This window comes from Dermacentor variabilis, chromosome 4, assembly GCF_050947875.1.
Source record: "Dermacentor variabilis isolate Ectoservices chromosome 4, ASM5094787v1, whole genome shotgun sequence".
Taxonomy (NCBI): domain Eukaryota; kingdom Metazoa; phylum Arthropoda; class Arachnida; order Ixodida; family Ixodidae; genus Dermacentor; species Dermacentor variabilis.
The window spans coordinates 140,395,254-140,418,381 of record NC_134571.1 but is presented as its reverse complement, the minus strand read 5'-3'; the positions used below and the strand labels follow the sequence as shown (position 1 = coordinate 140,418,381).

At 51.2% G+C, this 23,128-nt stretch overlaps 1 protein-coding gene across 5 annotated transcripts in view; it reads right to left on the bottom strand.

Annotated features, from left to right (window-relative positions):
- Positions 1-23,090, bottom strand: part of LOC142579861 (E3 ubiquitin-protein ligase RNF19A-like) — a 123,600-nt gene extending 100,510 nt beyond the window's left edge. For 2 of the 5 annotated variants that reach the window (XM_075690484.1, XM_075690483.1), the window contains exon 1: positions 21,738-22,068. The gene's annotated coding sequence lies outside the window, so the exon portion shown is untranslated. Of the gene's footprint in view, positions 1-21,737; positions 22,069-22,899 lie in introns of those variants that run through there. The other 3 variants (XM_075690482.1, XM_075690481.1, XM_075690485.1) reach the window with 3 other exon arrangements.
- Positions 23,091-23,128: the final 38 nt, after the last annotated feature.

The window sequence follows — 23,128 nt, the reverse complement described above, 5'->3', positions numbered from 1 at the left end:
GGAACAACTGCATCAGCTGTGCACGCTGCACTTTGGTCGAACCGGAGTCGGGAAAATCTGACGCCACGCGGGTGCCTCCTCACAGTGCCCATGGGACACTTCATGTCCAGCTGCCACAAGCAAAGAAGCGCAAAGATGGCGAGCTTTTTAATTCCGAAACTGGAGGCCTTCTCGACTGTCTCCGAGTGAAGCTCGGTATGCTTGATAGCTTCACTCATGGAAAGTGTCGCCGACAGGCAATTGTCGATTGATATGGTATAGTATTTTTTGTCGTATAGTGCAGTATTATAGTACAGTATATAATATAGCATTTTCTTTTTTTTTATATATAGCACAGCGTGTGTGCGTTTTCTTTTTCCCTGCAAACTTTACGCACACAAATAACCGGTTTGGCTGATTTCTTAAACTCTCACACGCAAACCCCGAAATAATCGACTATAGGTTTTCGCATAATCCGGCTAAAATTCTAGTCGATGCCCAGCCTTAGCATTAGCAGTGTATACAAAACGATGACCGGATCGTTCTTCCGGACGCGAGTCAAATTCCGCCACATCGTCAAGGTCGTCATCTTCTCCGTTCCGATTGGCTCACGGGGCAGCTACGGCCTCTCCGATTGGCTCGTAGCGCCCAACGTGGCGGAATTGGTCGCTCCACGTCGCCCGGTTTTCGTGACGTGGTGTACGCGTGTTCGTGCGATAAGAAAAGCGGGGGAGTGGCCCGGGCGATCCCACGCTCGACAGCGCCGGCGCCCGCTGCATACCTGGGGACCAACCGAGCGCACAGAACCGCGACGACAAATGTTCCGCTTCTCCAGCGCTCAACTCGGAAACGAGGGGAAACCAGCTCGTGCGGCGAAAGTAACGAATTGGACAGCTGGAATGTTTCTTGCGTGCAAAGCCCTACAGCAGCTAAGGGAAAAAGAAAAAAAAAACGGCTACTCCGGACAAAGGTCCTGGGGTTCGCCCGAAGAACGAAGCACTGACAGCGAGAGCAAAAGAATTAGATTATTACGCGAACTCCCGTTGCTCGTACGGGCAGCACAAATTGAAGTACGCATTCCTTTACTAAACATAAACAAGCATGGTATATCCCATGCCTAAAGACGCGCACGAACAAAGTTCACTCGGTTACCTTCCTAGAGCGTGGATAACTCGTTGAGAGCTGCTGCTGCTGCCGCCGCCGCCCTGTGCCGCTCCCTTGCTTTCCCGGCGAACTAGTTGACGTGACCGGATAAGTACACCTCGCAAGGTCCGACCAACTACTGGGAAGGAAGCGCCCTCTCAGTGGCCCCGAACGTTTCTAAATAACTAGGCCCAATTAAACATAAAATTGGAGCAAACGCAGCATGAATTCTCACCCCAGCGAGCATAGCATAGACATAAAACACGAGCAGCGGAGCAGGCTACGTCGCTTAGGTAGCCATATACTACACAGGCTACACCGCGATCGCACACCACCATCACAAAAGAATCTCCTGCACGTGCACAAAGACAGACAAGCGATACCCCTCGCGCCATCGACTCAGCGTTTCGGACAGTTCTTATGATTTGATTAAATCCTTTTCTTATCATCCGTCCGTCGGCCCACGCACCGAGCGGCGGATACTGAAGGTGCTGACCGCGCGCCGGTGTGCAAGCTAGTCGCGAAGGTATGAATGAATGAGATCCGTTACAAACTGTTCGTTCAGGTGTGGCCGCGGATCGACTGAAAGCGAAGGTCACGTGACCCGCTCCGGATACCGCAACGACGACACCGCGGGTACCGAGTCCCAAGCGCACAACGCCGGGTGACGCGTCTACACCGCGTCCACAGGCGATGCGCCAGGGGCCTAGCAACAGGAGTAAGGCAGCGTGCTGCACGCCGCTGCGCCGAGAGAGACGGGAAAAGCACGTGGCCGATACGCGGCGCGGATGACTCAGTGCCGGCAGGCATGCAATTGCGTGGAAACGCTTTTCCGCGCGATGAGAAATCTCTCCGCCTGTATCTTTCATTTCTCCTCGGATTTCGCTTCCCGGTCTCACACACACGCGGGACGACGAAGGCCGCGAAACGCGAGGGACAACCCGACACGCGGAATACGTGCTACATACTCGCGGTGTATTATTATATACAGCCGGAAAGACCATCGGCGAACGGCCTTCAACTGTCGCAATGCGAGGATAATTCGCCGCAAATCGGAATTCTCGAAGTCTTCGCAACCGGCGCAGGCGCGGACGGCGGTGTGCAGGACGCCGGCTCCTCCTGACGTGACGTCATGTCGTGCTCTCTGAACTCCGAGCCGCGGCCGTATTCGATAAAACAGCCCGCACGCTTCGGAACAGAGTTCGAAGCAGTGACATCGATATAGTTTGCGCAGCTCCAAAACACCGCGGTATACTTTCGTCAATCTTGTTATTTCTTTTACAGCGGCTTCCGCTTTTGCATCTCCCGCAGCCACATCACTTGCAGGTTCGGCAGTACCTGGCAAACGCCTCTAGTCGCTGAAGCGATGGAGACCGAGCTCTGCGACGTCGGATCTTGGACTGAGGGAGGGACCTCCGTTCCACAAACAGCTAAACTCGCACCTTTCAATTAATAAAACGCACCCTTGCCTTTCGATCTCTCTCAGTATTGTGCAGTCGTCGTCGTCGTCTTTTAGATTTTTCCCTTCATGCAATTTTTCGTTTCGTGGATATCGCGTAGCTGTGCTGTATACCTCTATCTCACGAACATCTGCGTAGCGAGACACAAGGCTACAGGTCTCCTCGCCTGCCAACCAGGAACAAGAAAGGGAAAAGTACGCGCACTACTTGTCTAGCGCGGTATACTACGGTACTTACTGCGCGGTTGTGAAACATCCCACTTGAGATCGCTCTCGCCAAATCAGCGAATGGAATGCGCGTGCGCTCCCGCGTGAGCGCTTAGTACGGGGAAATTAAGTGAGAGGGCGCTAGACTAGAGGTGGATATAAAGTCCCTCAAGGGGCTTTAGGTGGATATCAAGAACTTGGTGGGGCAACCCACCGCCCCGTTCCAAAGGGGACGCTCATAGCATCCATCCATTCACAAACAACGGAGGCGTTCAATTACAAAGTTCACAATATGGGTCCAGAAACTTTGGTTATGGGAATTCATCGTGGGTCTATTTGCTTTTCTTTTTTTCTTGTTTAACATAGGTAGGGCATTAGGAAATAAAATAACGAGAGCTTCGTGGCGTAACCCATCGCCCCGTGTTCCAAAGGGGACGCTCATAACATCCATCTATCGCGTAGGCCTCCTCAACCACAACATTTGGATCATCGCAGCATTCCGTGCGTTAGTTTTTCTTCCGTGTCGGAACAATCATCCCTGGAGTTGGAACTTATAGTCCCCGAGTCGGTGCTCTCACTATCCAGAAGCAGGAACAAAAACGCACGGCGCAGCGTAGCGTCCTTGTTTTCCATGTCGTATATAGAGCTGCCCACGACCGGAAACAGGCGCCCGTGACAGGAAGAAGAGGCGGATGAAGGAAATACGTCCCGCGGACTTCCGGTCAAGTCTGCCGATTTCGGCGGAGCAAATATATTTGCTCCGCAGAGCGATCCGGAATCGGTGGCTGGTCTCAATTTGTCTTTGGAACGCTCAACTTACGCTCTCATTCTGCCATTGGAATAAGATTGCTCCATACAGAGCAGAAAATTTCATTTGGGTCTACCATTGGAATGCAACATTTGTGTCACTTCTGGAAAATAAACGCCGTGAAAAAAAAAATTATGCGCTTTAAACAGCAGAAGGCTGAACAAACTTCGCATTTGCATATGTTATACAAGAAAATAAAAAGTAGGCAACAAGTAAGCCTGCGCCGCACGCTTAGATGCGTAAAAAAAAAAAAGACCCACTTCATTTCATGAATGGTTCAAAAAAAGAAAAATACGAATGGAATTCGAACTACAGCACAGGTGTCACAATGTCGCGCAGATTTTAAAAAAAACCATAATAATAATAAGCCAAGCGTTTAATATTCAAGGCGACGGTAGGCCGCCGCATTGTTCCCGTACATGAATCAACTCGGCGCGCCACGGAGACGCCGCCGAAAATTAACTGCGCTATCGACGCTCGGGACTACACGGGCAGGAAGGACAGGCGCCGCACACTGGAATGACGTCACGACGCCCCACGAATCGCACTGGAGTGACGCCTATAGCTGCTTCTGCTCGTCGCGCGCTGTCAAGCTCCGCGCGCCCATTGTCTCGTCTGTCCGCCCGAGGCATTGTATGTGCTGCGCACGCGCGGAAGGAGACGCGCGTATGCACGAACAATCGACAGCAGAAGTTCACGGACCACGCTCGTACCAGACGGCCAGCCCGCGACACATCCGCTGCGTCAGCATGCAGCGTCGACAGCAGCGCCATCTAGAGATATATGGGCCCTCTTCTTCTGCGCCGCGGCGAGCCATTTTTCGTGCTCGGCACGAGGCTTCCCTAGCTTTTGTTTGTTTTTTTCTCTTTCCCACGCAACGCGCTCTTTGACGGCCACGTCGACCGCAAGGCCAGCACGCTCTGCTTTGTGACGTCACGCCAATAGGGAGGAACTGCCGTACGGAATCTCATTGTAATGTTGTAGAGTTAAGCCGCGGTGATAACGACGTTGCCGCTTTCCTCACGCCGGCCTTGGCAATGGACATATTCGGCCGTAATAGCGTGACGCGATAAAGCAGAGTGCACGGGCCTCGTGATATCTTGGCGGCGTTGCGTCGACGCGGTCCCGCTTCGACAGCGGCGTCGTTGAAACTGCTATCAGCCACGTGAGGCTGCAGACTGATTACAGAGCGTGTCGTTGGGCTATGGGCGCTTTGCGCGAGTAAGTAGAAAAACAATCTCGCTGTATGCAATAACATCGACGCGCTGCCGAAAAACAAAGAAGACGAATTCCCAGCCTGGTGCTGCTTTCCATGGCAGGTGTCGCGGAGTCGCGCGGTGCGTAAACTTTTGCTGTCGGCTGTACCATTATCGGAACGCGAAGTCGTTAGGGCTAGGACGCGTCGTTTCGTTTCTGTTTCCGAGGCTTCGCGGGTTGTTGGCAAGATTTCGGTTAGCGCGTGACCTCCGAGATTCGAAGGCACGAGCGGCAGGCAGGCAACGCGCTCTGGCCGATCTCAGAGGCCATAGGCCACAAATGTTTGCCTCCACTTTGTGTATTGTCCATATGGAGCCACAGCCTGAACTTCGTGATCATCATCCTCATTTACGGAAAAGCAAAGTGCGCTTGCAGCTGCCACAGTGGTTGATGCTGAGCGGATATAGCGTAGGATTTTCTGCCGACATTTGCTGCGCATTTGATTTACGTGTACTTTGAAACTGTATGTGGCGCCGGCAGCCGTTACCACACGGTTTCACTTTTCGGTAGAGTTGTCTCTGCAGCTTACAATTACCGCATTGCGTCGCACGCGAACCAAGGGGGGCTCTAAAGTGGGGCAGATTCCCCTCCCCATAAATTGCCTCCTGCCATCCCCCTGCTTGCCTCCTGCCCTTGTACAACCAAAGAGGGAGGGAGGGGGTGCCAAGTGATGAAATGCTTCCCGAACCCTCAACGTTAATTGAGAATCATGCTCCGCCCCTCCAACAGAAGAAAAAAATTGGCTGCGGCTTAGCTCAGCTAACCCAGGATATGCTAAGCGAAAGCTCGGTTTAGCCTGGGTAAGTCTTGGTTTCACTTGGTTATTTTTTTTATTTCATGGTAGTTATTATACTTGGGTATACAATCATCGTTAAGCCAGGTATGACGGCTGTGCCTAGGTTGGTGTCTAGACATGAATGATTAGGCTTGGGTAAACGCGCATCGTTCGACGGTGCGACGCCTGTTGTGCCACGGGGAAAGCGCAATTGCTACGCATGCAAAGAGACGCCGCGAACGTGCGCAGCGTCTAAGCACAATCGGGCAGTGCCCGCACGCGGTCGTTACATTGATCTCGACTGTGCGGTGCCCCGTTGCATTCCGGACCATCTTCCGGTGAAGCGCTCGCCGGGCGATATCCGCGGGGTGGTCAGACGCCGCTTGGCGACGACGACTCAAAGCCTCCCGCGGAACGCTCCAAGACGGCCCGGCCTCGCTCTCACTTATGGCCAAGCTCGCACTGACGAGACGAGCGCGGCGAGTCACGCCGCGCGCCTCGGGATCAATTACAATCCGACGCTACCACGTCTGTAGTTTATAAGTCGTACTTAACTACTTTCCTGGCGTATTTTACCTTGAGAAATTCAATTAGTTCAGTAACTTCCTCGCGCTACACGGAGGGACCCTGCGTGGTTGTTGGGTATGTCTGGTTCGAAATGACTTTTGCCGAAACGAGGAGGGACGCCGGATGTTCTGCGACACGGCCGGGGGCCCTTAGCAGTATCGCGTTAAAAAAAAATATCCTGTCGCTGCCCGACTGCTATAGAAATCCTGCCGCCGCCCGTAACGCTAACACCAGCATTTCACTCATTACGATAAACGCGAGAGAGCCTTCACACTGGGAAGGAGCGCACCTCAACTACCGCGAGAAGCAGACGAGGGCGTTTTCGCGTGGCCGTCCGAACGCGGCCTCCGGGATGGATGGATGTTATGAGCGTCCCCTTTGGAACGGGGCGGTGGGTTGCGCCACCAATCTCTGGGCCCGGCCATCGGACAGGCCACCCCGATGCTCAAGCAGCAGAACGCCGCTGAAGTATGCATACACGGCGACGAAATTTTTTTTTTTTCGAGGACACACTATAACGGTTACGCAATATGCGGCTTCAGATATACACAGGGTGCCCCAGCTAACTTTAGTCAGAGCTTAAATATATGCCGATGCAACTCAGAGACGACGCAACGAAATGCACGTTGCTGACTATTGCATATCGAGTACGCCGCGCTATTTCTTGTATTCCGCCTAATTGCATAATTAGTCAAGAATGATTAACCGAGTTCGAAGGAAACGAAGTTGGGCAAAAAAATTCCAATTAGGAAGCTGTAGAGCGCTTTGCAGAACGTCCGATTAGACGCGTTTCACACTTTCTCTTTTACGCGTTAGTGTTTTTCCGCTTACTGCAGACGCCCGCGAAAAAAAAAAAAAGAAAGAAGGCGACATGCCTGCTTGCGCGTCGTGATTGCAGCCCTCGCAAACATGCCTCGTACAGGCGAACATAGCATCTAGCAGGGCGTGCTGCCGCTTCAAAGGCGACAGGCCAGTGACGCAGGCGTTGGCCGCGCGATTTACGATGGCGATAAGCAGGTGCAGTGGCAGCACACCCGGCTAAATAAATGCGATGTCCGTTTGTGCGCGGAACGCTTGGGAGCAGTGCAATAGCAAGCGGCCGGACGTGTCACGTGGTATCCTGTTTTCTTTTTTTGTATTTCGCGGGAGTCTGCAGTAAGCGGGAATACACTAATGCGCAATAGATAGAAAGTAGGAAACGTGTCTAGTCGGACATTTTGCAAATCGCTCTACAACTTTCCAATCGGAATTTTTTGCCCAACTTCGTTTCCTTCTAAGTTGGTTAATCAATCTTGACTAATTATGGAATTAAGCAGAATACAAGAAATAGTGCGACTTACTCCATATGCAACAGTCAGCAACATGCACTTGATCGCGTCGCCTTAGAGGGCATGGGCATGTTTTTAAACTACGGCAAAAGTTAGCTCGGACACCCTGTGTATATATATATATATATATATATATATATATATATATATATATATATATATATATATATATATATATATATATATATATAGCTCACGCGCAAATGTTCAGAAACATGCAAGTCTCATTGTATTCGCAGAGGGTCTTGCGACAGACCGCCACGTTTAAGGCACGCTCACAGACAATCTACGTAATTTAGATGTGGCAACACGAGTTCAAGAAAAAAAAAAAAGCACGCAGGCACGCACGGGAGGGAGACGCAAGCGTTCACTGTGTCCCGTGTTGTTTCAACAGCGCCACACAAGGCTGCAAAGAACTGTAGTCGAAGCTTCGATGCAACACCGTTCGGTTCGGCCTTTTTCGCAACAGCCCACGTATTTGTATACACGCAGCAGAGTCATTAGAGTGGCAGCCACCCCCCAGCTGGTAGCATTTTTAGTTTTTTTCCTTTTTTTTTTTTTCGCCGCGCGCGATAGGAGAAATCACCCACAGGCATACGCGCCATGATGGCGCGCAAAGTGGCTTTGGTGTTGCGCTGCTATAAGCCCGGCCGCATTTCGATGAGGGCGAAATGGAAAAAAGAAAAAAAAAATGAAGGAAACACCCGTGAAGCGTGCATTAGGTGCACGTTAAAGAACTCGACGTAGTCAAAATTAACCGGCAGTGCCCCCCCCTCCCCCCACCCACTGCGGCGTGCCTCATAATCATTATCGTGGTTCTGACACTTATAAAACCTAAGAATTCAACGTAATCCACAGGCGCATTTGCGAAAGAAAGGCGTTGCGTGATCGCCTGGCTACGGCACGAGCCGGTCCGGTGACGTCCGCGGCAAGCACCAGGCGACGCAGGCCTTCGGAACGGCGACACTAAAGAGGTCGGGGGCTCGATCCCCAGCCGGATACCGATTTGGGTGACATACGAAAACGCAGATCCAAGCGCGTGATTCACGTTCGGAAACGATCTACATACATCGATCACCCCCCACGGCGTTCTCCCACAATCCAGACTGAATAGCTATACGTAACGTTAAAGGTAGACGCTAAATTAACTTACGCCGCGATAGTATTCTTTCAAAACTCCATTCCCGTGCGTTCGGTTGAAAGGGGGCCGATTACTGGCGGACGAAAGTGAAGGGTCCGACGCGAACTTACGCTTTTCTTTGGAAGTGAGCGCCCGCACACCTCTTCAGCGGCGGTGCGGCGGGACGACGTCGCAGATTTCGGAAGTATTCTCCTCGTGCGAAGCACTTCGTGTTGTGACAGCTCCGCAGCGAGGAGACCCACCCAAACTCTCTAGACTGAGTCACGACTTTATTATTTGTTTTCCTTGGGATGCAATACGTAATTCGCCTTAACAATACAATCAAACGGGACGCCTACATATATTGTGCAGAAATCTACGACGTCGTGCGCGGAAAGCTGGGGCGGAAAATTCGAAGCGGCGTCGCCACCTGTGCTTCGTGTACGGGTACATTGTGCGTGGCTTCCGCGGCGAGGGGTGCACGGTTTCGGTCTACTGCTGGAGCGAAATTCGCTAATGCCGTTAATCGCATTTTTTTTTTCTCGGGTGTCGCTTTTAACTAGGATTGCTATACTGATCGATTACCTACAGTACAGGACAACGATCATTTGGGCACGTCCTTGTCAGACTGCACCGCTTATGCGAAAGACAAAGTAGGCAACTGACTGGCTGAATAAACAGCGAAAAGAATTAGCAAAAGCAACTGCTGTGTCACGCACCGCAGGTAGGTATTCTAGAAGGAAAAAAAAATAAGAAATAACGCACGCACGCAATCAACAACGGGAATTCTCAAAAGAAAGCGCGATCGTTCAACTAAGGTTGAAAAAAGTAGCCTGTCACGCGGCGTTTAAGGCTTTTTATGTTTTTTTTTTTTTCAGACAATGTATAACTCGGGATTTACAGGTGCTGGAAGCAAAGTAGCGTTTTTCCACAAGGAAACCACTTAGTTACTACGCTAATTTATTATTGCTCAAAAAAAATTTGTTTTTGTTTCTAGAAGAAATGTACTACTTGCGGCCAGAACAAGCTGCTCTCACTTTTCTTCATACGGAACGGAGTTCGCGCTTCTTCCGTTATACGGAACGGAGTTCGCGATTCCTCCGTGTGACTATAACGCGAAATAGACGGTACATAAATCCACAGTGAAGCCCTAGGCCATTATCTCTCGGGGAATCTGCCACGGGAATCGGGCAAAACGCGCGATCGGGATTTGGGCAATACACACGCCAAGTTTGCATACCGCGCGACCACCGGGCAATTTGGCTGATCGAACACGAAAGTCACGTGTTTCAATCACCGCGAGCGAGACTTAATGACGCGCCGGCCGCTGCGCCGTCTGAGCAACGCTGATGAACGCGTAATGACACGCTCGGGGGCACCGAACGTGGGACCAAGGCGGGGAAAGCCATGCGGGCGCATACGCGGTCACGTCACGAGACGAGGAAGCGAGAACGGTCGAGGGTCGGCCTTCGCGTCTACGCGCGGGCGCCGTCGTAAACGTTATTGCACCCTTGCGTCATGTTTTACTCCGACGTACCAGCGCTGCCAAAACAAACGACGCTCATCTGATCGTTGCCAAAAAAAAAGGGGGAAACAAGAAACGTCTTTCTCTTCTTTCCTCACGATTGACGGCCCAAGCTGCAGGAGCTATAGCTCCTCGTTTGGCAATTGCTCGATACCGCGTGTCCGTAGGGGAGTTTTAAACAACAGCGGACCGAAAGTAAAAAAAAAAAAAAGAAATCCGGGGCTCTACACGTGCGGAAACCACGATACGGTCATGAGGCACGCCGTACATAGCGGAGGGGTGGGGGGAGGGGTGGATTACAGATTAATTTTGACCTCGTGTGGGTTCTTTAATGTGCGCCAGTCGAAATGCAGTAGGGATCGAACCCGCGACCTCAAGCTTAGCGGCGCAACGCCACACACCGCAGCGGGTAGGACCGAAATTTGTCGTATACGCCATCAGCCCCGCATGCGTAAGAATCGGACCACACCTTGAATTTAGGTACGCGCAATGTTGTCGAGGCTATTTCTCGCGCATACGCTATACAAGATTCCTGCGTCCGCAACTATATACAGAACTCTTGCGGACTATACACTGCCCGCAATTCCTTTCAAGGTAGCGTCCGTAAGCGGCTTAGCGCACCCAGCGGCATCGACGGCAATGCGCATGCGCAGAGCCCAGCGAACGTGGCTTATACGACCCCCCCCCCCACCCTCACCCTCACCCCAGACCGAGAGCGCACCCGCTGACAATTTAAATGTCGCACGGTTTATCGTACCGAAGCTCCACTGCAGTGCGATACATATCAGCGACGCGGTAGTAGAACGGGCTCTGGATTAATTTTGCCCGAACGTTTTGAAAGTTACGAACGAGCATTTTTCAAAGCGAAGCTTTAAAGGGGAGCGCCTTATACTGTATAGCATATACACCGGTACTGCACTCGTGTAACGAACAGCATGCAGCCCAATCTGTACTATACACACCCTTACAGATGTGCCGGTTGCCGGCTCTGTCCCGTGCGGAATTACGCGGTCAAATGGCGAGCGACAGCTAAATATCCCCGGCGCAACCAATGCACAACCTTCAAGCGCGTTGTTCCTTTATTAAAACGGGTCTTTCTATATGCGTCTTGTTTGCGGGCAGGGGGGGCTTGCAACGTCTGCTCGGAGAACGAGGTGGCCCGGCCCCCTGCATGGAGAAGACCTATAGCGCAACGGAAAGAACTGGGCCAGCGCGTGCTCCGCGAGCCACCGCGCGACTGGGCTGATCCCCCGGAGAACGTGTGTAATCTCCGCGGTAGCGCGCATCACGTGGTGGAGGGTTTCCGCGTCTTGCCGATGTGAGGGGACGGGTACCTAAATCGCTCTACGCTGCCTTGCTTCACAGAGATTCCAAAATATGCGTTGGATGTCCGTATGTGTGTATATGTTCATATATATATATATATATATATATATATATATATATATATATATATATATGCGCGGAACTTCAACTTGAAGTTGAAGTTCCGCGCCTGTCTTGTGTGTTCCTTCTTTGTCCCTTGTTCTTGTGCGGTTACATGATGCATTCCAATAATGACCACCAACTAGCCCGCTTATCTCTGTTAAACTAGTCGATGAGCTGGTCCGCTCGAATAAGCGGACATCACACAAAAATTTGAAATGCACAATCGCATAATCAACAGTAATTCACTAATTAGTCTTTCAACTAATTACGTTATGACACATATTGCAATTTACACATTCTAGCCAGGGAGTTCACTAGGTGCATCCACTTGGAACGAATTCTCAGGATGACACGAGTTTCGGGATATTAATTCCAAAACGTTGAGGAGAAATGCATTGGCTTTCCGGTTCCTTTTGTGCTTCAATGTATAAAACGACGTTTAATTAAGGAACTATAAGTGGCACGACAACGCATTTTTACCGCAAAGGATGACGGCGCATATCTAGCTCGTAAATGGTGTCGCCCACACAATTTTCTTCCAAGTCGATATGGATTGCGGTGTCGCCCGCTAGAATTTGTAAATTGCAATATGTGCCATAAGGTGATTAGTTAACTTATTTGGTGAATTTACGTTAATTAGTCAATTACGCGTTTCAACTTTTTGTGCAAGTGATGCCCGCCTCTTTGAGTAGACCAGCTCATGGACTAGAATGGCGCCATCTGCCACAGGCATTTAATTTTGAAAGTGTTCACTTAAAGACCGTATAATATATATAACGATGATGTCACCAGGGTTTTGCAAAACGTGAAACGAGGAAAAGCGGCAGGAGAAGGTGGAATCAATTTAATCAAAGATGGAGGAGATATCGTGCCTGAAAAGCTTGCGGCCCTTTATACTCGATGTCTCATGCCAAGCTACAGCAAGGGAGACGTTAAGGCATTGGAAAATGTATAGGCCCGTTAGCTTGCTTCCAGCATTGTATAAAATATTCACCAGGATAATTTCCAATAGAATGAGGGCAACACTTGACTTTAGTCAACCAATGGAACAGGCTGATTTCAGGAAGGGATGCTCTACAATGGATCACATCCACGTCGTCAATAAGGTAATCGAGAAATCCGCAGAATACAGTCAGCCTCTCTATATGGCTCTCATAGATTACGAAAATGTATTTGATTCAGTAGCGATACCAGCAGTCATGGAGACAGTACGTGATCAAGGAGTGTAGAAAGGATGCCTGAATATCTTGGAAAATATCCACAAAGATTACACAGCTACTTTGATTCTCCACAAGTAGAAATATACCTATAAAGAAAGGGACACAAACGGTCCAATTCTATTCACTTCATGCTTGGAAAAAGTATAAAAGCTATTAAAATGGGAAGGCTTAACAGTGAGAACCAACGGCGAATATATCAGCAATATATATATATCAGGCGGTTCCGGCCTCGGTCCGGAACCGCCTGATCATCCCGCCGCTTGCCAAGAACATGCGCCCGACGTAACGAACAAGCAAGCGACCTTCAGAAGTTTGGCAACAGCGACGAGGCGGTGTACGTAGACACCGCGAGGTATGGAGAAGGAAGAAGCGCACACGCGATCGCGGTTGTAGACCGCACGGGTAAGTGCCTCGCGAGCGCCACGGTGACCACGGGACACACGGAGGCGGCCGAAGAAGCCGCGATAGCCGTAGCTCCCGTCGCGGTGCCGAACGCTGCGATCGTCATCGGCGACTCGCAGGCTGCAATCCGCGGCTTCGCGCGCGGTCGCGTCTCGCCGGAAGCGGCCCGCATGGTCCAAATTTGTGACGACGGCGACTCGTCATCGCCCTCACAACCCCAAAAATTCTACGGCCTGCCTTCTCTGGACCCCGGCACACACCATGTCCCGCTCGCGGGCAACGAGGCGGCCCACGCCACGGCTCGAGGTCTCGCACGCCGAGCCGTCGCAGATTATGTGGTCGCCGCCCCGCCCCCGAGAGCGGGGCATCGGATCTGCCTGATCGGGACACTGCAACAGAAATGCGGCAACAAGAATCACAATGGGCGTGGGGCGATCGCCTGACCACGTTCAGAGACCTCACCCAACACTACAGACCCCAAAAACGCACCTTCCCGCCACCACACGACAAGTTAAACAGGGACGAGGCCGTAACTTTACGCTTGCTCCAGACGTACACCTACCCCAGCCCCGCCGTCTGCTACCCTTGTTTATATCCAACAGATGCGTGTAAAGCTTGCAGACAGAAAGCAACGCTGCGACACATGCTCTGGGAACGTGCCGGCAACGGCGGCAATGAAACCACCTCCGTTCGCGACGCGTCCGTACTCGCGGTCGTTGCCAGAGTACGGGAAGCCTCGAGCTCGCTGCTTCCCGACGCCGCCCCGGCTGCGGGAGCCGCCGGGGACCTACTCCGTCAGCGTCGCCGCCGCTGGGAAAAAGTTCGGAGCTGGAAGACCAGCTCTGGGCCGTCCGGCAAGTCGAGGATGTGCCGCCCGAGTCCAAGGACTTCGAGCCGCCACCTGAGGCCACCACAACAAATAACTGCCCGACCATTCTTTAATAAAGTTTCTTCTTCTTCTGAAATTCAGTGTGACCAAACACAACGAGAATAGTCGTGAAAGCCGTGGCGAACAATTCACAATCTCAAGATTTTGAGGTTTCTCATGTTGCGCCTCCTTTTTCTTTTTTTCGCTGAATATTAGTTTTATATAGAGCAGGAAAGGAACGCTCAACAGCCACCGAAGTTGGAGGCACTTAGGAATGTTGGACGAACCAATGCCCTCTGGAATCGCTGAATATTCGCCAGTAAGAACTTCTGACACGGGCCGAGAAACCTCATCTCACTTTTCAGAGGCTGAGAGCAGCAGCGAGAGCTTCGGGAGCGTGGCTGCTATGGCAATGTTGACGTTTGGAGTGCCAGTCCATGCAGCGCTCCTTTGCGAAAAAAAAAAAAAAAAACAGCATGTGAGTTGTGCCACACTTTCTCCAACAACTTCGTGCTCTCCTGCGCTTTGTTTCCTGCATGCTTACCATAGAGTTTCTCACTATATTACCCAGAGGAAAATCACGGTATGTTGTGACTTCGGAATGGCCAAGTTCTCGGATAGCCAGGACACTTTGAAGACAAGCACCGTTCCGTCTGTCACAATGATTCATCTTCTACTAAAACGGCATGCAAAACGCTGCTTTAGCTTTATTATTGCACAAACACAATCCCTGTTTAATTATGAGAGCTTGTTACTGCATGTACGATTATATGACACGTAACAAGTATCAGCGGACCGCTGAAGTTGGATGACAGACGACAAGATTCGCGCATGCTTTGGAACAGTTTGCGGTCTGTTCTTGCTTTTCTTCGCACGGTTACGCATTGTAGGTGAGTGAACATCATTGGAAGACGTATTGCGAGTGCATAAAAACCTTCTATGAAGATTTTACTTTAAGAACGCGTTACTTGTGTAGCCATATATAGGTTTTAGACGAAGCATCTTACAACAGCAGCCAACACAAGCCTCGCAGACACATTTACCGTCACTCGCATGACAGCGCACAGTGGCGGCCCCTTGGGAAACTCCCATAGACGGTGGCGCCAGATTTCCCCCTAGGTGTTATAACGAGAAACTCTGCGATTCCCACCTTCCAGAGTATCGCCGCACACAGTGCAGCTTGACCCCAATCCTCACAGCGATGCGCTCGTGTGCTGCAGAGCTGTTAACTACAGCCCGCTACACCGGCAAGCTGTTCGTGGTTATTATCGACTCCCTTCAGCCACGCTGCCCAGCGAGCGATAACGCTAGAAACGTGGTAAGACGAGGACAAAAACGCGGGAAACGGCATTTTCAGGTTTTGACAATCGAATGTACGGGCACCAACATGGTAACAGACGTTTGCAGAATAAAAAAATGCCACTAGAATGTTTCTAGACCCACGGTTTGTGCTTGCATGCTAAACAGGCCCGGTAAGAACGCATAAGCAACAAATGGGCATTTTGCCTAAGGTTCCGGTTCATCTACACACAGCCCAACCCGTACGACGTGTGTTCCACAGTCGAGCGCGCGAGAGGCCGTTCCCATGGCTCTCCTCCAACGATGCGTTCTCAAACAACGCATACGCGGCGCGTTCAATGTGAAGTGAGCAAAAAAAAAAAAAAAAAGAAATTCACATCGGATACCCCCGGCAAAGCCATCGGCAGATCGTCGCGAATCATTTCATTGGCGCGAGATGATGTTACATGATGATGTTACATGATGCATTCCATCATCGACTAGAATTGCGCTGTCTGCTACAGGCAGTTTAACAACAAATGGAAAGTGTTCGCTGAAATAAAAAAAACACACACACACACACAACATAAAACATCAAACACAACGCGCGCACGCGCGTGTATGAATGAATATATACAGATGGATGCATGGGTGTTCGCAACTTGAATTGCCTCACCTGTGGCCGCGGTTGCGTTGACCCCGCTGCCGCCGCGTCCGAAGCGAGCGAGCGCACCTGTGTTGCGTCAGCTCAGCGCCACCCTCCCTCGGCCTGGATTTAGCGCGTCTGCAGACGGCGATGCACCTGCCGTTCGATTCCTCGCCGGGCGGTGATAGCACCTCCCCCCCCCCCCCTCTTTCAGCTATCGTTTCTCGGAAGCTATACAACTGCGCTTCTCGAAAAAAAAAAAGAAAAAGACACCTCGACTAAGCTTACTGAATACTGAAAATACTGAAAACGCTCAATCTCGCACGACAGCGAACGCTCGGTGTAAGCAAGCAAAGGCGACAAAGCGAAAGACGGCTGGCGACGCGCATGGTGCGCGTGTGTGTGTGGCGTCACTGATTTCGACGACGTCTGTGCTCCCGAGACAAAGAAAAACAAAATAAAACAGACAAGGTGACAAAGAGAAACAGAAACTAGCTGCATTTTGAAGGAAACAGAGCACACTAAAAAAAAAAGTTTTTCTTTCTTCTTTTTTGTTTTTACCCCTTCTGCCGTGTGTTTCGTTCCGGTGCCATAACTAGGGTGACTTGTGTTTAAAAAAAAAAAAAAGCTTGGGTTCATAGTCAGCTTTGCATTCGCCTTCCTTTCCTACGTATAAAGCTTTTCCCGTCGCTTGCCTCACGAACGGAGTATACCAACATCGCTGATCAGCAAACCATCCTTCTGGCATAAAAAAAAAGAAAAGCCCCGATAGCCATATGAGCGATTCCTGCGAACGGTTAACCGCCGTGCAGACTCCTTCGTAGTCAGCCAGCTTTATTGTATGTATATTCACCGCATAGATAGGACGAAAGACCTCTTCCCTGCGTAGCGATATCCAATTACCCTCCCCGTCTTGCGTCAGCTGCCTATACGCTCGATTAAACGAGCCCAGGCCGTGTACACACACACAGCGTAGCCACGGCGCAACTTATCCAGAGTACAGTGCAGTCGGACGCGAAAGATTACGGGACACGGGATTTGCGTGATAAACAAGAAAATCATCAGCCCTTCCTCTCTGTGAAGATGGATGAGCAGCGAAGCTGTGGTGTCCTTTGCCTCAATCGACGCATCTATCTATATATAGGTATTACTGTTGTTTTGTTGTTGTTGCTGCTGCTGCTGCTGCTGTTATATTGAACGGCACAGGCAACAAATACATCTTTTGACTGTGGAGTGATTTATTATTCTTTTAGGCGGGCAAGTACCGCCGCATGGCAGACGGAAATTCCACAATACTCATAACTTCGCTGTGAACTATACGTAATTGCGAAATGTACACGAAAATCGGCGTAACGTTAGAGTCGTCTCAGCGGCTAATTGTCACATAATTTGTTTCGGGACAGTTTCGATAAAAACAAGAGCTGCAGCCGTTTTCTGTAACCATACTCCCCCCGTACACGGCCGTGTATCCACCGCAGACGGGAATTCCGTAACGTTTACAACAACTTCACCGTGGACATAATTGTGACAAGTAAATGAAACTCGGCGTAATGATAGAGTCGTCTTAGCGAGCAATTTCGGCATGACTTTATTTTTCCAGTATACCTACACTAGACTGAGAGCTACAGATCATTCGCAAGGAACAGGAGACGAAAACGCTGGTGGCGTCTGATGCGGACTCCGGAGGACAATTTTCGCTCGAGTGTTGTGCGTCGACACGCGGACACGATCCTGGAGGAACTAGCTCTTAACAGCTTCGCTGTTAAAAAGACAACGACCTTCCGCGGTGCCTCGGCACAACCCAGCCCCGAAAGTCTCGATCTGCAGCAATTCTCGCCACCTGCATGCGCAGCGCTGCGTCAAATCAGAAGCGCCGCGCGCCTTACAGTGAAAGAGCGAAAACGCACATTTCGTCGCGGAGACGGTGTCCCGTAAACTTTCGCGGCCGAGTGCTCATTACTGGACGACGCCGCACCGCACGAGCTCGCAGCGTGAAGCGTCGAAACGGAGTCGCGTATGCATGCGCACACAGCCAGCAACATATAACGCGTTCCATGAAAGCCACGCGCGCGCTAGCGTGAAATCTCACTCGCGCTGTCTTTTTCTTTTTCGTTTTTTTCCCGCCGAGACGTAACAGTCACGGCGAATACAAATCAACCGCTCCGTCCCCAGCTGCGTCCGCTGCAGATGCGAATCCAACCGCGTCCGGCGTAGCGGAACTGTACGCAATTACGAGAGCGAACGCAAAAGCCTTCCCGAACGTTGCGTAAAGGTTGCGCCTTCCCAAGCTCGGAATGCAAACGGGAACGCGCGAGTCGCGCTATTAAAGCAAAGTTCAATTGATTACTCTTTTCGTAACGCTTTCACGTTCGCGTGACTTGATCAACGTCATGCGCGCAACGACGCAGTGGAGCGACGGACCACTTCGCGCTCCGTATAGCCTCGGCCAATCAATCATCGACACGCACATCGAAGGCGATCGATCGAAAATAAGGCGCCATGGGTGCAGACGACGCGCCTCCTCATCGACCCTCGGCAACGCGCCTTCGGCCCATTTGGATACGCAATCGATGGGTTCAGTTGAAAAGGAGCGCCGACAATAATTCAAATTTTAAAAATTTTGACGCCGAAGCTGGAACCCCGATTAAGAGCAAGCTTTAGCTCGGGCCCAACTCCGACGCGGCCTATTCGAGCAAATGTAAAACGCAAAAACGTTTCTCTGAGATAACCCCTGGGCCGATTTTAATGAAATTCGTCGCATTTGAGGGAGAAAGTTAAATTATAGTGACTGTTGGAAGCGAAATTTCGATTTAAGTCCTGAATTTCGCTTTAAAAGTTTTCAGAAATTCATAAATTTGAAAGGAAAAGATAGAAGCACGTAGTTTACAACTTCATAGCTCGGCATCAAGAACAGATATCGCGGTTCTATAAACGGCATCCATTAGATGATTGAAAGCGGACAAACGCAATACGTTACTTTATGTCTTACGTGAATTTGTTACGTTCTGTACAAGGGTTCTGCAAAAGCTGTACTTCCATATTACTGATTTTTTTTTTTTTCAGATTCATGTGTAACACATCAACTTTGTCCGCTTTAGATGTACTATTAGATGCAATTCACAGAATTGTGATATCCTTTTTCATTGCTGAGTTGTAAACTTCTTAGTATCGTTTTCTGAAATTTTTCGAGTTTTGCCAATCTGTAATAAAATATTGACCACCTAATTTAATAATTCGAAACCAAAAGTCACCAGATTTTAGGCTTTTCTTTCAAATGCGACAAACCTCGTGCAGTGGTTGCCGAGAAAAATGAATTCTCCTTTTACTTGTATGAACACCCGAGCTAGAGCTTCCCGCCGGGGTGCCCCGGAGATGCCGCGCCACCTGCTTTACTATAATCTCATGTTCTCTCTCGACGGCATTATTTTCGTGTTCCCATGCTAAATGATCTCACTGGATCAACACACACAGTGAACCTGAATTCCTTCCCCTAGAAAGAGGCGCGAAATAGTCAAGTCATCCTGTCACTCCGTGCTGCTGCTGTTGCCGCCGGCTAGAATGAACAGTTAAAACCTGTATCTCGTTGTTACGCTCACATGCTGACTCAACCGAGGGTATATATATATTACAACCGGAATAAAGCGAATTATGCTGTTGTATATCGACCACGCGAAACCTACCGACCGACCATCCTGCAAACAAAGTATAGCCCATTAATATAACGAGCGGGAGATTGCACGTATCGAATTCGGGACGTCCGCTGCCCGACGCTTGAAGGAGGCACCTTTCGGCCGTGGATGTGCCGCACAGGCGCTGAGCTCGCGCCGAGAGATGCGGACCGATTAAAGCAGGCACAACACACAACCGAGCGCATCGAGAACGCCACCGAGAAGCCGCCCAATGCACGCCCATACTGCGCGTAGTTTTGTCTTCAATAAACGGATTCCTCCGTCGCTTCGTTTCGCCACTAAAGGTTGAACAAATCCATACAGATAGAGACCCAACACAAAAGTTCGTCAAAGGCGAGCTTCGGTAGATCGAATTACCCGATATATCGAACTATATTTACGGTCATAGGCTTGTCCTTCATAATCGGGTATCTTCAGATACGAGGTAGAAACCCACACGTTTTAACAGCGCTGGACAACGAACGGAACGCGACTGACACAGACGACATTGCGCTTTGTCTACATGTCTCAGTAACATCTCGTTGTACAGCGCTCGTTTTCTTCAGACATGCACCAAATAGCCCAAGTAAGCGCGTTAATGCAATCTACACGCGTTATCGCGAGCCCCCCCCCCCCCCCAACCTCCACAGAAAGACAGAAGAAAATTTGCACTACTTTACTTTCACGCCGCAAAAGTAAGGCGCCCACGCACGGTACTGAGATGGGCTTCGGGATGTAGTACACACAACCCAGACGCTGATTCGGCAAGCGGCTGCGACGCAGGCAGTAATCATGACTTGTTTTTCCGCCGCAGTTCGGCGACACGCGACACGGACGCTGTATGCGTGTGTGGGAAAACAAAAGAGCGTCTGCCGTTCACTGCGACAACAGAGTCCGGAGGACAGGGCGGGTGGACGGCGCTTATCGAGGCGCGCGGCCACCCGACAGCGTCTCCGGAGGCGACCAGACACCGCCAACCGCCGTTACACCGAGCGTGTCCGAACAGAACACACGCACAAGCAGCAATGGGAGCGCTACGATAACGCGGATAAAGTCGGGAAAAAAAAGAAGGAAACGACCGCTTTTGATTATTTTTATCACCGACGGAAACAACGGCCTTCCACGTGGCATATGCATGGTAGTACATCGACGGGGACGCGGCATTTACAAGTTTCGGGAACATCTCGCCATCGCTTCTTTTCACAGTACTTGGAAGGCTATCGTTGACGAGACGAAACTGAAATTCCGGACGTTCTGAGTCGCTATACAACAAACAAATAGAGAAAGAGAGGACACACGCTGCCCGCGAGGCTGTTTCCGTTTTCCCTGCTGCTGCGACAACGATCCTCCACTGATGCGGCAAGAAGCGAGATATTTAACGATTGCATGCATTCGGCATTGACTAGAAAATCGGCGTGGTAGAAGCAGACGACAAATCGCGTCGATCGGCTCAAACTTTCTTCTTTCTTTTATCTCTTGTCGCGCGAGCTCTGAAGCCATGGCCGAAGCCATTCCTGTTGGCAGGCCTTGAAAATAAAAGAAAGCTACCCTAGGAGCGAGCTGGAGAAGTCGGCGTGACCGTCTCCACGAGGCGCTCCAACGCCAAACAAGACGCACGCTGGGGCGAGGTCGCGCGCAGGCGGGTCAACGAAGCGCGCGCGGCTGGCGATCGCGTCAGCGACGCGACAAGAAGCGAGCACCTGCTCGGTTGCGATAGCGTAGGGCACCGCGATCGTGCACCCGCACGAAAGAATAAATAAAAGGTGAACAGCGCGTCGCGAGACGAACGTCCGCAGTGCCCAAACAGTCAGCGCTTGACAGCTCTCGTTTTTTCAACGGGTGCACAGAACATCGAAAATGCAACGATCAGTCTCGCAAAATGATGTACTGAAAGCTGCACCTATGGTGCGGAAAGTTCGTGCGCTCGGAAAGCGTCAAACTTTTAGAAGAAGTAAAAATACATAAACAACTTCGCTCACAACACACCAGGGCAACAGAAATGCGCGCAAGAAAAAAAAAAACGAAAGGAATAACGACACTTAAGTGGGGCAGCGCTCACGTTTCGGGGGAGACAGACGAGTCCGCAGGGTCGCCTGATGCCGCACGGCGAGCGAGCGCAGTCTGCGGGAGCCCACGTTGGCCCGAGCAACGCACAGACGGCGAAGACGAAGCTCGGCGTGTCAAGGCGCCCTGGCGTCGGCGTTCCGCGCCGCCACCGGCGACAAATTATGATTAGAGGCGGCACGAATACACCTGATCCATCTCCGAGTCTCGATTTCTATCGCGGCGCGATCGCCGGTGTGATGACGATCACACGGGTCGCGCAATGCTGCTCCAATGAGAAAACAAACGCGACGTCGTCGAGCCGTGAATCACCGCGCGATCGGAGCGCGCATGTGTGCGAGGAGCAGACGCTGCGAGCGAGCGAGCGCGCAGGTTGCGGCGCACGCGCGTCAGAAGGCGTAAATAAAACAGAAAATGGGGGGAGGGGCCCTGGCCTCTATTTTGCGTTTCGCGCCGTCGTCGTTTCCCTTGCGCAACGTAAAGTCGGGCACGGTTGTGTGTGTCCCAACGGCGAGCACAGTTTTTTCGACGCACTTGAAGGATCTGGGGATTTGGAGCAGCGCACGTTGCGAAGGACGCGGCGGCGACGACTCGACCAGCACGCAACCCGTGATCGCGCACGCACGCACCGAACAAACTTTCAGCTCCACAAGTGACGCCTTGACACGGGAACCGAAGGGAGGATGCAGCGGTCTCGGGACGCTGGGGATGTTCCCGAAGGACGATAAGACGGCATCGGCGCTGCGCACGCAGCGATATTTGAAACGAACGCCGCGTTTGAAACCGAATCGGTTTCCCATACGAAACGCGGGGCCCTAAACCTAAACTTAGGGCTACAATTTTGTGTAAACTGGTTCGGAGGCTTTGCGTAACCGCGGCGAGGCACCGCTGCGAGCGAGCAAAGGCAGCGGCCTGGTGCGAACCGAGATTTATTTTCTTCCGAGTCTCTCAAATGTTTTTGGGCACAGGACGCGCAACGGAGGCGAAGGTCGACGCGGCGATGTTGCTCAGTCGAAAAAGGAGAACGAGAAGCCGCTTTGAAGTCAGCACAAACACGAAGGCGCGACACATCGCCGCAACCGAAGCTCCCGAGGTTCACAAAAGCGAGAGAGAGAGAAAACTGCGCCATCCGCGGTGCAGAGAAGCATCCCACTCACCGAATCTAGAAAGAGGTTTCAAGTCCGACATGGATGCGATGCGAATGGCAATTTGGAGCGTCCGTGCTGGTCATCCTGAGAGCCAAACCCACTGGAAATTTTGCACTAGCCGTCGCACACAACGTTCGCTCACGCACGCCCGGACACCATCTTGAAAAACCAGGCCGCAGCGGCGACGGCGCAGCAGGAAGTTACGCAATGCCGGAAGTTCGTCGCCGACGGAAGTCGT